This window comes from Anser brachyrhynchus, assembly GCF_964034855.1.
Source record: "Anser brachyrhynchus genome assembly, chromosome: 2".
NCBI classification, from domain to species: domain Eukaryota; kingdom Metazoa; phylum Chordata; class Aves; order Anseriformes; family Anatidae; genus Anser; species Anser brachyrhynchus.
In genome coordinates this window covers 149,630,962-149,646,153 of record NC_137695.1, presented here as the reverse complement: position 1 = coordinate 149,646,153, position 15,192 = coordinate 149,630,962, and the positions used below count along the sequence as shown (strand labels likewise).

Here is a 15,192-nt window from a genome sequence, read left to right as displayed (position 1 = left end):
GAGTAGCTCTTTTGCAAATTTCTCAGTCCATAATGTTTTCAAGCTGAGTTATCTGCAGGGTTGCAAGGTCTCCAGGACATGTCTGTGCAAAGGAGTTTGGGTCCCACGGCCACAGCTGTCACCGTGTAATTCAACTGAGTCCAGTTTGGGCAACCTGGATGAGGGTACCAGGAATCACTTGTTTTTCTCCAAGGATGAAGGGGAGTCACAGGAAGGTTCTGTCTCCTTTCCCAGGTCTGGATCGGTTAGGCAGCCTTTTTCTCCCTGCTTATTCTCAACCTTACGGGTTCAGAGCCACAGCTCAGAAGTGGGAGCTGCTCCTTTTTCCATATGAGAAGAGGGAAACAGGAGCAAGCAGAGCTCTTCAGTGCCACTGGGCTCTCTCCCTTCTGCTGTAGTCCAAGTCTGCTGCTCTCCACATTTTCTGCCCCAGTGTCACCTGGCAGAGTTGCTAAAGCAATGCTCTGCTACAGTGCTGGTGTTTTTCCTTGCCAGGGCATCGTGCCCAGGCAAGGGGTCCCCTAGAGTGGATTCAGGTGTCTTACACAGCTGAGGCATTTGTGATTCACTTATACAACTTTCCAAGGGTGATATTAACAAGGCTAAATTAACTCCCTGCCCTCCTCTTCTAGCATTGTCTACCGTGATGTGCACCCTGCAATTAGGACCCACCGCAATCGCTCCTGGCCCTATTCATCGTGCACAGAGCAGAGCTGGAAATAATAACACCAGCACAGGAAAGCTGAAGTCAGCAGAAATATTTCAGGGAACAGAAATTTCCCCTTGCCTTTCTGCCCTCGGACTCAGGTCCCGGTTGGGACCGCAGGGCACCCAGGCAGGCAGCCAGCACCGCTGTCAGCTCTGCAGCTTTGCTCCCCACTCCAGGCATAGCAGGAAACCTGCCCTGAGTTCAGGAGCTCACAGCCGACATGCAGAGCTGAAAGGAGCTTGGAAAGCAGAGATTAATCCCTGGCAAAGGCGTGCTTGACGTTCCAGTGCTATTAAATCTGTCGGATATAAAAAGCACGGGGTTGTTTGGTTATTTTGCGGGTGAGCCCAGCGAGCTGGGTTTCTTCATCGTGGGAACTGGAATGCTGCTGCTTTCTGATGCCATGACTCACTGTTTTATAGCTCTGTTTAATCGTCATTTCTTTGCTTATTTTCTCGCTGCGTGTGCTTGGGTCAGAGCTGGGCAGCATGAGCGGGAGTTCATTCCGCGTCTGGGTTCCGTCATCAGGAACGGAGATATTTTTAGCCTGAGCTGCACCGCTGCTATTCTTAGCTGCTTGACTGGAGCCTCTTCTGCACTCTCCTGTCTTCTCCCCCTTGTAAATCCCGAGGCTTTTTACTTTCTTTCTCCCAGAGCATGCTAATGAGGGTATCGGGAATATATCACTGCTAGCAGGGAAGGGAGTGTCTTGGGATTGCAGGCATAAAAAGGCGTAAAGAATAAAGTATTATTTTTTCACACAATGCCCTAGGCCCCAGATTTTATAAAAATGAATATGCTCACGATGTTATGTAGGAAACCACCATCAATGAATTATTGTGGGGGAGGGTGTTTACTTTTAAAATAAATCTGCCCCCCTTTTCTTTTGTTGTTCTCTGTAGCCATGTAGGATCTGGTCTGGACTTGCTTTGATTAAGAATAAAAAGGTGAAATTCATACAGCTTCTGACCTCTTGCATTTGGATGGAGGAAGATGAAACAAAGCACAGGTGAAACAATGAGAGATCCCTCAAGGCATCAGCACCACCATCAAACCCAGGGCTTCTCAGCTGGGGACGAGGCTGCCTTTGCACTGTGGTTACGGTTGTTCTTGCTGAGAGAAATTCTCTCATTTTCCCTCATTTTTTGCAGCCTCCTGAGAGGGCTGCTGGTCTGAGACTGTGCTGCAGGGGAAAAAAAGGAAATGCGCTGATAATGCTCCTTATTTTCCGTTCTCTTCCAACAAAAGGTATTAAACTAGTGCCAGAAGTTGCCGTCTGAAGCCTTAATTAGTTGTAAGAGGTTGACTTCCCTCATTTAAATCATCTAATGTTTCAGCATTAGGGCAATATATAGAACCACAGAATGGCTCGGCTTGGAAGGGACCCTAAAGATGATCTGGCTCCAACCCCCCTGCCATGGGCAGTGACACCTCCCACCAGACCAGGCTGCCCAAAGCCCCATCCAGCCTGGCCTTGAACACCTCCAGGGATGGGGCATCCACAGCTTCTCTGGGCAGCCTGTGCCAGGGCCTCACCACCCTCTGAGTGAAGAATTTCCTCCTAACCTCTAATCTAAATCTCCCCTCTTAGTTTAGAACCATTCCCCTTTGCCCTGTCATTGTCCAAGCAAAAAGTCACTCTCCATCTTTTTTATAAGCCCCCTTTAAAAAGCTAAAATGAGGTCACCCCTGAGCCTCTTATTGAGGTTGTTGATAAGATTTCAGTGTCTCTGTAGGCTTTCTTCCAGCTGTGACCCTTCCTAGCCTGTGATCCCCTCCATCAGCTGTATTATTTCAATGTTTGAAGCATCGTGAAAATCATTGATTTTCAGCTGGTATTTGGTTATCCAGCCACTTACACAAGAAAGAGGCAGGAGAAGCGAGATAAGCCCAAGGGCTTTTGGGGCTGAGCTGTGACATGACAGATTTCGGTCACTTACGCACAGGCACAGCATCCTGACGTTAGTCTCAGCTGGATGTGGCACAGGAAACAGGCTTCTCGTGGGGCTGCGGCATGGAAATAAAAGAAGAGATGCTTTCCATGTTGAGTGAGTGCTGAGCCAGTGTCCTGGCACACAGCTGGGGAAAGTAGGCTTAATGAGTTGTCTCAGAAACTCAGTCTCCACTTGGAAAAACAATTAACAGAAAAATTGCAGCCAGCCTTAAAGAGAAAAAGCATACTTATACTGCTACCGTCTACTCCTACGTTCCTCCCACAGAGCCTATAGTGAAAGCAGTGGGCGTTTGTAACTACTGAGGATGGCCTCAAGTGGCCCTATTTTGGAGCTCTGCGCTCTCCTGTGATCCGATGACCAAGTTAAACTTAGGTGGGGACATACCACATCCCAGCTTTTCTCCAGAGCATGCACTGGCTGATGATCTCCAGACCCAGGTTCATCTTTAATTTTTGTCTTTGCCTTTATTGTTACCCCCTCTGACCTTATCGCCTATACCCATTGCTTCATACACAGACTACGGAGCAGCGGCAAGAATTGCAAATGCAAGTGAGAATTTGAAAAGAAAGAGATTAATTCGCAAGAGCTTGGAAAGTCTGCAGAATCTGGGAAATGTTCAGCAAGCGATACAAAGTCCCTCAGGAAGTTTTGATGAACGATAATTATTTTTAGCTGTGAAATGGCACTTCAGTATTAGAACTACAATGGCTGTAATTTTAATCTTAATCTTAATTAAAAGGTGCACATGGACTTTTCTTTATAGTCAGCCTCATGTAGAAACTTCTGAAGCAGCTTCAGGGTGCTCTTGATAATGCTTGAAAACAATTTTCTCCATTGTAAAGCAAGAAGGGTGAGTTACTTGGGACAGAGCAGGAGAAAGCACGGAAATCCATTTTGGCCATTTTTATGGCTGAATTATTAACTGCTATTCCATAAGGAACTGGGATTTGAAAGCATGCTCAGGAAACTACTTTTTTTTCTTGAATGCAATGACAAAGTTCCCTATTAAGGGGTAGAATTGCGCACTTTATGAAAATACACCAGTTTGGAAAAGACCATTTCTCTGGTCTGGCCACCAATACGATATTCTTGCTGATGCAGTATGTTGCTGTAAATCATGTCAGTAGCATTGAATGGCAGGTTTACTGCTTGTTTCCTTCTCCAGCAGAGAATTGAACATTTCGGAAGAGAGACTTGCCCTAATTACACGTTATTTTATGTGACATGGAAAGCTTGTTCTCCCATTTTTTTCTAATAGATAAACAAAGTCGATCGCTTGCAACTTTGGCCTTCAGTTGTCGCTCAAATTGGGATGATTTCTCAAAGACTGCAAATTCAACACTTTGCCTTCCAACCCTTTTGTGGCTTTCAGCCTAACTCATTTAATCTATCATCAGATGATACAGACAGTCCTTTTCTGCCTCTACCTCTTTCCCACTTCAAATCTTGAGTCCTTTTTCCCCAAAATTATCTTGAAATCCAATTTCAAAGTGCCAAGGTGCTGCCAGAGCTATCAGTGCAGCAAATAAACGCTGGGCAAGGTTTTCTCCAAAAGGACTGACCGGTTAATCACACTCACCTGCAATACATCAATATGTGGGTTAGTGTATGCAGGTCAGGTCACCCAGTCTCCAAAAGGATACAGTAAAACTTGAAACAGAACTGAGGAAGGCCACAAGCATGATTTCACAGCTCTGGTATGAGGATAGGCTGTAACAGGGACCTTGGTCTGGAATTAAAACAACAGAGAGGGGACGTGACAGAGGTCTATAAAAGTATGAATATACAGGAGAAGGTGGAAAGGAAAGAGTATTCATTACTTTTCGTAGTACAAGCAATTCATTACTTTTCATTACACATAGGGAGAATCCAAATAATTTGTTAAGAAATGTGTTTAAAACAAAGGAAGGGATGTACTGGTTAACAGCAAGTACAACTCCGCAGCTGGGCTTCTTAGGGGAGGTCAAATGTTAAAAACAGGCTCCAAAAGGGAACAGATAAATTCAGGTAGTAGTGGGCTATCAGTAACTATTAATCACAGTTATCTGGAGGAAGTTTTTGTCAAAGAGATGATGAAAACACTAATTAAAACAGATTACAATTATTTCAGGGGGTTACTATGGACTGGCCAGTCTGGCTCTGAGGACTGAACACCCGTCAGCACCAGGAGGTGCTCCTGGAGAACAACCCTCATTTTGTTTCAGCTGAAGGAAGCCCAGGTCCTGTCCAGCGATGCTCTGAGACACAGACTGAAGCACCGTACGCCGAGAGGGTTGAGAGATTTTTTTGTAAAGTGCACTCCTGATCTGAGCTGCAATGCACGTGACGGTTCCTTATTGCACTGTTAGGGACAAAAGAGTTCCTTGACTTCAGTGGATTAATTTTCTTTTGAGAGGGAAGGTGGGAGCTAGATTATCCTCTTCTCATTACTATGCAGATGGGGTAGAGGCATGAAATCAGTTTGGTGATCTAAATATAGGAAATGGCCAAAACATACAGTGACATCATGAAGCATCCATAGAGGTGCTCTAAAGGTGACCACGTGGGAAATGGGCTTTGGGTGGAAAGTAGGTTTGGCTCTCAGGGGTTTGCTTCTCATGGCTAACACAATGGTTTGAAATTTTGCTGCTGCAGGGACCTGTTTTCACATTATATGCCTCCTGATCCAACAGCTGCAATCTTAAGGGTCGTATATGAGTGTTCACCAGTTCGCATTGACTGAAGATTAGACTCGAGGTCTGCATTTCCTTGCTTTCAGGCAATGCAGCACATAAAACCTGCCTTGCTTTGATATACAAAAAAAGGGGAAATAAAACAGAGGAATGTGGAAATTATGAGGTTTGATCCTTTTCGATGTAAAAGTATACTGCTGTTTTCACAACTGTCTTACCCTTCATGTCTTGGGAGAATATGAAAAATGTTTTGAGTTTTTAAATTCAGAATATAAATAGGAAATTGTGCTTTCCTCCACTAATTGTCTCCAAATGCCACAGTGACAGTGTAGGACCAAAGCTAGACGTTTTTCATACTTTGTGAGTTTGGCGTTTCAGCTGCATGTTGCAGTGATGTGCTAGCTGATGAACATTTATTTCTCTTCAGCTACCAGCCTCTGGTCTGGAAAGAGTAAAGCTCATGGTTTAAGATGCAGAGAATTTGCCAGTTCTCATGGTGTTCATCCTGGTTCCCAGGTGGTGTTATTTAGGAAATTTTATTTCCAGACACTTTAATATTTATAATAATTTCATCCTTTCTGTTTGTAAAAGTCTCTCTCTTCCATTATTGCATGACAAATTGGAAACACATCAGAACAAGCTGTACAGGCTCAAGCAGCAGAAAGCTGAAAGAAAAATATGTTAAAATATTTATTAAAGCCTTAACAGGATTACATCAGTGACTGAGTTTTTTGGCATGAGCAAGGATTTTAACTGCAGTTGCTCATTTCCATCTCACCTGGGAATGCTTTGTGGCATCATGCATTTCTACAAAACACGAATTCTCACTGGCATCTTATTGAATTAGCTGTTAATTAACTGATCGCTTAACATGGAAATCATATGCTAATAGCATGATAGTATTATTCAGTTGAGTACTACACATAATTTTGCGTTACGTTGATGATTTTCCTAGAGAAACACTAGGACACAGGTACAATGTATGAGCAACATATTGAAAAGCAACAACAACAAAGCAGTCAGAATTATAATTTAAGAAGCTACCTTGGGGTAATAGAAAGGTAAAGAATAGCAAAGGAGAAGCAGACCACAAGGCAGACCTAGACTCCTAGCTGCTTCTCAGTAGGCAATCAGTCTGTATTGGGTTTATGTGGCAAGGGTTTGGTAGCAGGGAGCTCAAGGGGTGGCTCGAGCAGAGCCCAGCAGTTGCCCCATGTCAGATCAGAGCCAGCTCCAGCTGCTCCAAAAGGGACCCGCTGCTGGCCGGAGTGTTTTTAGTTTGCTTTTAGTTTCTCACTGTTCTAGTCCACTAGTGATAGGCAATAAATTATATTAATCTCACTATGATGAGTCTGTTTTGCCCATGATGATAATTGTTGAGTGATATCCCTGCCCTTATCTCAACACATGAGCCTATTTTTTTTCCTTTCCAGCATACTTTCTTCTTCCCCTCTTCTTTTGAGGAGGGGGAGTAACAGAGCACTTGTGGTGGAGTTTAGCCACCCAGCAGGGTAAAACCACCACACAGTCAACAAAGAAAATGTGAGATTGTTTATGAGATGCAGTATTCAGAAAAAAAAAAAAAAAACAGCTCTGTTCCAAAAACAGATTTCAGTCTTATGTCAAAACTAGCCACGAATCTTATTGTGGTATGCAAGGAAGGAAAGCATCAGCATTAATTTCACTGGGGTAGAGATGTTCAGATCCACGGGTCATTCCAAGTTCATGTCAACCTCTAGAAGCCAGCAACGTCCATTCATTTTACAGCTCTTTACCAGAGAGAGACTGATACCAAGCTCAGCACACATCCTGACTGAATTCTGTAATAACTCCTTCAAAGCATCAGGTACGCTTTGAGGTTCTTATGAATTTGTTTTTACAAGCCCCTACCAGGGAAAGAACTATTATTATTGCCATTTTGTAGGGGGTATCTATGGCATAGGCAGATGAAGGACTTAACCACACAAGTGACTACTGTTTTAGCAGAACCGTGCTCCTTTTTTATACCTGGCACCTGTGGTAAACATGATGCAGTTTGTTTTCCTTTGATCCTAACTGAGATACTAACCTGATTTGAGCTGCTTCACTGGAATAAGTGTCTTGCAAAGTTAGATTATTACACATAAAGAAACCAAGACAAAATAGTTCAGCAGTGAAATAAAGCTAAAATTCTTCCATTAAATTCAGAATTGCCTTAGCCAAATCAACTGGACAGTATCTGGAGAGGGAAACATTACTTCCAGTGCACAGAGTTACCGGTGGCTGAGAACCACTCCCAGTATGAAAGGCCAGGGGTGACAGCTCAGCCTTACAAGAGTTTCTCTGCAAACTGAATTGGCCCTGGGGGCCTTTTAGCCGTCAGTGAGAGTTACATGCCTCAGATCCTGGAAAATGTGGGTCCTGACTTTTTCCAGCAGTGAGAGTTAAATAAAAAAAGTACATCTAATTCAATCCTGCCCTTTCTCTGTCTCTTCTCCCATTTGCCTTACACATATTGTAATGCCTTGTTGGGTTGTGAACCAGAGTTCATGTGATGCACAGGGCAAAACTGAATATAAAAGAATCCTTCACTGCTTTCTGTAAGTTTATTTATGCATTATTTTCAAAAGTTAAGGGAGGGATTCACCTAACTTCAGTCTCCAGAACTTCAGTTGCTTCTCTAAGGCAATCATATAGCTCCTTCTATACTCAAAGGAGACAGAAAGGAAATCCAGAGGCTGAGACATGTCATACCGAGTATTCTGTCTAAGCCAAGCAGAGTGACTTCACCTTTGAAGAAGTGGATGGATGGATCTCAGCTGACCCTTCTGGCCTATGTTCTGCCCCTCAGCTGCTCATCCATCCCCCCTTCTCATCGTGCAATCATGCCCTGAAGTTCAAATGAGAAAAATGGTTACGAAAAGCAGGAAATATTTCAAAGGCTCATTGAATGTTTGATGGAACTGCTTTGTCTCAACAGTCTATTCAAAGTGGGTTGTTTTCTGAGTCACGATGTCTGCTGAGATATATCAAGAACTTCAAACTATTAATTTCTAAAGAATCAACCAACTTGATAACTGAAGCCTTTACAAGACAGACAGCTAAAAGAAAATAGTAAGAGGAGCAGTATGTCCTCAGCTGGCACATGTGTTTGAAAGAAAGATGTGAATGGCTTTTATATTAACACTAGACAGAAATTTCAGTCATTTGATTTCATGTCAGATCAGTGAAATCTCTCCGGCTTTGACAATATTGCTCTTTTTTCAATTGTGAGTATGTGAAGCCCTACAAATACACAAAGCTCATCCATATAGGAGGAAGCATGCAGAACGATCCTGTCTTTCTACCGTTTTGACTCCATGTAAAAGAAAAGGCCCTTTTCCAGCCTATTGGCATGCTATTGTAATTCATTGTCTGCATAAATACATCCTCTGCTGGATATTCAGTGCTTCTAAGAAGGAGCCAAGGAAAATCATTTTTACCAAGGTCAAAGGATTCTGAAATGTTATCTAGCATCCATTCCCATGGTTACTGAAAAAGTGTTTTAGCTTGCCAGGCAGACTGTAAAGGAAGACTTATTAGCTGAGTAGCTCAAGCAAAGGTTTTTGAAGATCCATAGTAAAATTACATGAAGAGGAATTAACATTTTTAATGCAAAAAAGTGACTGTAAAAAACAGCAAAAATTATAAAAACCACCAATCTTCCAAATCTGGACTGAGTGCAATATAAAAACTTGCTAAGTGTCAGAGATCAACAAAACCTCCCTCCCCAACCCTGCACCTCTCACCTGAAGCACAGACATATTTTTGAGTTCTCATAAACTTTTTTATGTATCTGATTCTGAAATGTAGTTTCTAGAAACACTACAGGGACTGACTTTCAGGTTCCTGGGACAGTTTTGTCTCTCTCAGCAAAGATTCCTGCACACCTTAATGCCTATAAGTCTCTCACTCTTGCTAGCACAGGCCAGCTTGAAACTCAGCATGCCTACAAGAGGACACTAATTTTCATAAGTTACTCCTGAACTGAACCCAATAAATTGTGTTTGAATGAAGTGATAACATCACTAAAACCACCACTCCATATGTTATTTCATAGCAGTTATAAAACATAGAGCTAAAGTTTACAGATCTGATAATTTAGGACTTGTTAGACTTTCACATTTCTTGGGAAATGCAAATCATCGCTTCCCAGGATGATAAAATTCAAATTCTTGCCCTTTTTAGGTTGTGTGCTATTAAACTTTTCATTTGCTGGCAGTCTACCATTGGTTGTCAACAAGATTTAGGCAATATGGCTAAAATGCAGAAATAAGGGAACCAAATACTAACTTATTTAAATTCATCTACCTTCTGTTTTCAGTCATTTTTATCTCTAATTAATGTTTTTTCGTAGCCCAAAAGAAAGTTCTCACCGTTGTGCAGAGTTCTGAACAGACACGTAGCAAATCTCTGCAGAAACTTAAGACCTAACAAATAAAACAGATAAAAGGAATATTGTTTCCCCATTTACAGATGCACAATGACTGTATCCTAGTAGATTGTTGATATTGGAGTTATCTTTACATGACTGCAAGTGGTTGTGTTAGCAGGCACTTTAGACCATAGCAGTAATCACCCAGAACCTCCTTGCAATGAGGTCTAACTAATCCCACCTGGTTTAAGGTAACACCAGGAGAAGAGTGTCAGGTACTGGTCAGATACAGTCACAGCTGAGAGCTGACACTCGTTGGGCTGCCCACAGCTGCAAAACAGCAATATCTAAAGCCATGCAACTCACAGAATCTGTCCCCAAAGGGCTCTCCAGCTCTACCCAGAAAGTCTGTAAGCAGAGCACCTACTCCAGTGCTTTAACATCAGGAAGGGTTGGGTTTTTTTCCTTCAGCTCATCCAACAAAGAGGTTGAAGACAGAAGAAGAAGTTGAAGGATAACTGTATCTTCAGCATTGCAAGTTAGTCTGTTTAGTTTCCGTTCTTATTTGGGAAGATGTCTGAAAAAAAAAAAAAAAGAAAAAAAAAAGAAAAACTATTAAACTATTTCTAACTCATCTTCTGCTGGCTATTTTCACATACTTCTAGTATCTGACTTGGATGCTCTTATTTGACACACTCAGAGCTCCTATCTCCTAGTCCTCGCAGAAAAATTGAAAAATAAATGAACTCAAAAAACAAACAGAAAGCAAATTAAAAGGTTTTTTTTTTTTAAATAGATAGATAGATAGATAGATCGATCTAGTATCTTTAAAGACAGAAATTGAAAAATCACTGATTTTTGTTTTTTGAACTTCTAAGTTTAGCAGTTCAGAAAGATGCTTCGGAAGAGTTAATATGGAAACAGTTCAGCTGGCAGCCCTTCGCCCAGAGGCTGGCATATCTTGTACTTATCAATTCCAAGAAAATTTCATTCCATGGAGAATTCCTCACGCTGCCTAGAAAATCGCAGAACTGCAGAGCACAGCTGCACAGTTCTAATGGTAAGGCCCGATCCTGTCCGTGCAGGATTGGTTTCATGCTTTCATTTCCAGTCTTCTGGCAGCTCCAGGGTGCTCCTGCAGGCAGCCCCAAGGATAGGACTGAGTTATTGGTGCTGTGATGCACTGCACAGTCCTGTCCGTGATCCTGTGTTCTGCTGCATCCTGCTGGACGAGGACACATAAACAGGGAGATGACAGCGATGCATCAGGGCCTGGGAAGACACTTGTGCTACTTTTGTAACTCAACTTCTGGCAAAGGAAGAGCTTTGTCTCAGTTTACAGCCTGGCTTGTTTCCACAGTGAAACCGAACCCCCTCCAAAGCAAAGACACAAGCTGTTTGTGCAAAGGCTGTATGGGATATTTTTGTGTCAAGGGTAGCTTCTTAATGAAGCAAGGCAGGAGCACCAGCAATAACAGTTTGCTTCCACATGCAAAGCCCTACACGGGTGGAGGCAGCAAGGAAGTGACTTGCTCCCAACATCAGCACAACACACGCTCACGGGAGGGCAAAGGTTTGTAGGATAGCTCTCCTTCAGCAGCTTGGAGAAACACAGGCAAGGGAGTCATGAGGTCCAGGGGACCACAGAATCATGGAATGGTTTGGGTTGGATGGGAACTCTAAAGATCATCTAGTCCCAACCCTCCTGCCACGGGCAGGGGACTTTCCGATAGATCAGGTTACTCAAAGTCACATCCAATGGGACTTTGGACCAGATGGAAACTCATAAATTTGCCCCCCTGCCAGCCACAGACAGTGCAGAGGAAAAGCCCTCGGCACTACATGCTGTGATGTACCAAATTGCTTGCTAGCACAGACATTGCTAACATGGGCTGAAATGACTGCAAAGGCCTCTATTTTTAAAACAACGTCAAATTCCAACTCTAGAAAAGATAGAATGACCGTAGTGATGATGTGTAACCTGTTAGTATCTTTTTTTTTTCCTCATCTGTAAACCCGAAATAGTAACACTGAACCTAACCACAGATGATGTGAGGATAAGTGAATTTCTAAGGCTTGCCTCTCAGCAAAGATATGGCTTAGAGCTGTGGTCTTTGAGGATGCTACTCTTACCCTCATCAGTGGATCTATTCCATTTACCGCTTTATCTGATCTCTTTCCATTGTAGTAGTTCTAGGGTTTAGATATAAAAGAAATGAAAAAATATTTCAGGTTGAGGAGTGAAGGCAGCTTAATGTTGCCAAGCATTCCATAACCAGGGAAGGGATAAAAACCCTCAAGACTATAAAATAACCAACAAAAGCCAGTGGAATTATTTTCATTTGCCATCTGTTTTTTGTAATTTAAATTCATGAATATTAAAGCCAGCAAAGCTGGTGGTTAAAGGCTGTTAAATAATTTGTTGTGGCATTCCGAGTGGTGGAAGCTTAGACTTTCACCTTGGGGTACTTGGACTAAGCCTAACAGCATGTGTTTGAGTAAAACAAGGCTTCCAGAAGTGCATCTGGTTCTGTTAAGATTTCAAGAGAGACAGAAGAGTCCCAGCTCCACACTAAGGGTTAGAATGGAAACGCTTTGGAGAAAAAAATTGAGATGCTTTCATTGCCAAATATGACCTACCTCAGCATTAGGGGCTTTCAAAAATACATTATAAAGCCATGAGAGCTGGCGGCTACATGAATTTTAAATGACTGCTAGTCACGTCTAGGTTGCTTGTGATTCGTTAAGCAGATGTTTGCGCCTCTAGTTTTATTCAAGCTTTTCAGTTTTGCTCCTTACTTTTCACATGCGTGCTCTCACTGACTGGGAGTGCTCAACACAGAGACAGGCCTGCGAGACAGCATGCTTGGAGCAACACCACGAACTCAACCCTCAGCACTCTCTAGTCCTGTTTAAAAGCACGTTGCTTTTATTTTTTCCCTCTTTCACTGCAAAAACTTCTATCCTCAACGTGTGGTGTGGATAAAAGTGGGGTGTGGATAAAAGAGGTTTATGTTGGATATTAGGAAGAACTTCTTTACCAAAAGGGTTGTTAGGCATTGGAATGGGCTGCCCGGGGAAGTGGTTGAGTCACCATCCCTGGAGGTCTTTAAAAGACGTTTAGATGTTGAGCTTAGTGATATGGTTTAGTGGAGGACTTGTTAGCGTTAGGTCAGAGGTTGGACTGGGTGATCTTGGAGGTCTCTTCCAACCTAGATGATTCTGTGATTCTGTGAAGAGGTTATTAAAATAGGGCTTGGGAACAAAAATTACTGCTATATCCTGACAGAAATTAGTGTCCTGTACTAACAGGTCAGCGTACCTGTATATTTTTCGACTTACCCAACTTCATTGGTCAATCCAGCTGGCTGAACTTGGCTTTGTGAACAGGACACCTTGAGCTATTATTGCATGGTTGGCTCTCCCCCAGCACTTGAGAGTGGAGAATGAGACGTACCTACACACTTTTCCCTCTGGACTGGCATGACTGCAGTGCCTAATCTTGGCCACGGACCGATATGCTGTGTGACAGGCAGGTCCCATGCAAAGAGACTGACAATATAGCAGTGTGCAACTAGTGCATTGTAAATACTGTCAGTGTTGCAGAGTGCAATCGTGTCCGTGTGAGGAACTCAATTCAGCCAGTACTGAAACCACATTTAGTTGTTACCTTGGTATTTAGTGGTCTGGCTTGGACCACACACAGGTTACGAAGTGCAGCATGCCACATGGCTGCTGCTGCTGATTGATCTTTGGTTTACCAACCCCACAAACTCTCTCCCTAACCACCTTCTGCTGATCTGTAGTGTGGAGGAACAGGCTGAAGGCATATTTTCATTGGGAAATAAATTCTTCTCTTGTTATTCAAGTAGATTTTCAAGCAGTCTTCCACATCTTGCAAGGTCAGGAATGGCATGGTTTTTTAAATACGCATATTTGTCTCTGGCCAAGCCACCCCTTAGGGCTCCACGTAGCAGTGCAATCAATCAAAACCCATGCTAGAAGCAGAATTTTAAATGGGTCTTTTATGTAAAGTTGCATAATTAATAACAGGCTTGCAATGCTGGGGGGGGGGGGGAAGGAAAAATGAGAGTAAGCCTGTTTAGAAATCTATCTTCATTACAGACTGCCACATTTTCTGAATGCGGAGTAAATCATTTCTGTCCATAGATACTGAAAAAATTTACCATATGATCAAATGGCTGTTGCAGAAAAAGGCTGGACTTTTCAGAAGCACCTTCAGCTCAAACAATAACCAAACAGCTGAGACATAGCAAGGCAGCTCTGTTCAGCTGAGCACTGTTCACTACCTGCCTGAGTCAGTACAGTAAGAGGCAATGCCCCAGAGAGGTGGTAGTAGATCAAAATTCAGTGAAAGGCTGTACAGACCAACTTTAATCACGAGATATAACAGGTTAAGTCACATAACCTTCCAACACAGAAGAGATAACAGCTTGCCCGTAGTCAGTAATTAATAGCCAAGTGTTATGAATGGTTGTTAAAACCGTTTAACTTTGAGTGCCCACAAAGCATCCTCACATCTCAATCTCTGTTGGTAGTCAGTGAAGACACGGGCTTGTAGGGAGTGATTTATCCTGCCTATTTTAAACACCATTGTAAAATGATTTTCCAATGCCACAAAATTTCTCCCTAACCACCTTCTGCTGATCTATAGTGTGAAGGAACAGGCTGAAGGCACATTCTCATCAGGAAATGAATTCTCATTTTGTCATGATATGACACAGAAGTCAGGCATATTAAATCTGCCCAGTCCTCTCTGCTGACTCCAATGGATCAGTGCTGTAGATGAGCAGTTCAGGTGAAGACATGGGTAGTGCAGGTGCCACTATTTACTCAGATGAATTCTGGCCATGCTACCTTGTTAAGGCTCCTTAACTCCATACACACCTGAATCCTCAGTTGCTTTGGAGTATCTGCTTCATTTCAGATCAGCTCATCTGCAAAACAGAACAAACAAACAAACATAAAAATGGATATTTTCAAAGACATGTGCACAGACTGGAGAGCTGAGTGCAGATACACACCATAACTCACACACCCTCCAAAATGCTAGAGGTAAAATCTATAAAACTATGCACACAAGTTCATGCTGATTTTCAGCAGTACTCTTTATACTCTTTATTAGGTTGAAAGGTACCCAGAGGATAAAAGTCATTTAGTAGTAATCATGCTCTGAAACAGAATTCAATTACTCAAGGACTTTATGAGCTTTTCTTTAAGCTGGATTCTTCTTCCAGACAATGCACATGAGTTTTATTTTCAGAAACTCATAAACACTGCATGCACAAAATATGTGCAGCTTAGCCCTGATTCAACTGCACAGCCAATGCACACACACAGGATGTGTTTTTTGTGCTTGTGAGGCCTGGTCTTGCAACCTCTGAATGTGAATAAAGGGAGCTATTACTTCTGGAGGTTCAAGTTCACATTCAGAAGTGTCCA

The 15,192-nt window shown here is 42.6% G+C and overlaps 1 long non-coding RNA gene across 1 annotated transcript; it reads right to left on the bottom strand.

Annotated features, from left to right (window-relative positions):
* Window positions 1-34: 34 nt before the first annotated feature.
* Window positions 35-10,089, bottom strand: LOC308190526. Its single transcript, XR_013947291.1, has 3 exons — window positions 9,731-10,089; window positions 8,106-8,205; window positions 35-6,001 (listed from the first exon to the last, which is right to left on the bottom strand). It is a non-coding gene; the product is annotated as an uncharacterized lncRNA (long non-coding RNA).
* Window positions 10,090-15,192: the final 5,103 nt, after the last annotated feature.